Below are 1,430 nucleotides of genomic sequence, written 5' to 3' on the forward strand. Positions count from 1 at the left end.
AGTAAACAATAACATGAGGGTCTGGAAGGAAGGTTATAAACATAAAGGCTTATACAACAAGTTGCTGAGAAAATCCGCTAGGGGCTCTTATGCATTTAACATTTAACATGACTTCAAATAGGGCTGCTCACAATCTTATAGTTATAACATTTAACATGGTAAAACATTTAACATTTAACACAACATCATGAATACCCCTACTGTTAACCAACATTTACAAGGCTTCGTCAAGACTGTTCGATTGATATAAATAAATAGTACAAAGACGAGAAAAAAGGCAGTTATCTTACCCCAATTTTTGATTACTTTAATGAAAACTATGTTTAATTACAAGCCGAAATTGATGAGTCTGCCAAGTATAGGTAGCGGGAATCTAAAAAGGCGGCTGTTTCAAAGCGATAAAAAAACAAATTTCATTCGGAGCTCTATATCTTAAAAAGTTGGAACAACACAAGAAAACCTAAGAGAACGTCATTTAAAGAAGAGTACATTTGCTAAAATAAGAGCCCTAATAGAGCTGTTTAAGCTTAATATTTCCCGAGATATAGCTTTTTAAAAAACAACGTTTCATAAAAATGTTGTATGAGACGTACTGAAAGATCAGTAGTTAGTGAATTTATTTTGAAAAATTTATATCTCAAAAAACAATTTAACGTACAGATGTCTATTAGCACCCAAATTAAAGCAAGTGTAATGAGCTATAAAGTAATATTATAAAAAACATTATTAACTATTTTGTAGTAAATTTAACTAGCTTTAATGTGAGCGCGGGCAGACATCTGTACGTCCAATGATTTCTGAAATGAAGTTTTTCATAAATCAAACTTATTGTCCGAACGATAAATCTGTACGATTATAATATCGGAATAGATTGGTGAAGTAAAAGGTAATTAAATAGAAGGGTTTTAAACGAGAGAAGGGTTAGTACATGACGTATGTTGGAGAGAATGGAGTTGCAGAGTTATGCAGCTCGGGTAAAAAATGATTTATCAAACGCAGCAGTTCGGTGAGGTGGAGGGTGGATGTCAGATAAACGGGATCTGGTAGTACGGGATTGGATTGAGAATTTGAATTGCAGGTTTTCTAGTCTATAGGAGGGACGCTAAGTACTAATTACTTGGGATAGAAAGGAAACTAGGAAATACTGGCATCGGGAGGATGTATAGAGTCAGTTCAGCTCGGCGTAATACTTGGGCTCTACGTCGGGTAGGGGTTCAAAAGGAACCTTTATTAGCCCGACCGTGCAATATGTATACATTAAATAACAACATAAATAATAATACTTGTGTGTGATTAAGTACCAAATTAAAAACAAAAAATATTGGTTGTGTCGTTTGTGACTTGAAATAAAATTATCTGTGTATGAACCTGGGTGATGGGGCCCCTTCTGAGTGGGTAATTGTCCTCCTGGAGGGAGAGGATGAGGAGTC

At 35.0% G+C, this 1,430-nt stretch overlaps 1 protein-coding gene across 4 annotated transcripts in view; it reads right to left on the bottom strand.

The window, feature by feature from the left end:
- LOC106678494 (PTS-dependent dihydroxyacetone kinase 1, dihydroxyacetone-binding subunit DhaK) overlaps window positions 1-1,430 on the bottom strand; it is a gene marked incomplete in the record, with an annotated part of 63,674 nt that overhangs the window by 1,175 nt on the left and 61,069 nt on the right.

This window comes from Halyomorpha halys, unplaced genomic scaffold, assembly GCF_000696795.3.
Source record: "Halyomorpha halys isolate HHAL.00 unplaced genomic scaffold, Hhal_1.1 Scaffold145.1, whole genome shotgun sequence".
NCBI classification, from domain to species: Eukaryota; Metazoa; Arthropoda; class Insecta; order Hemiptera; family Pentatomidae; genus Halyomorpha; species Halyomorpha halys.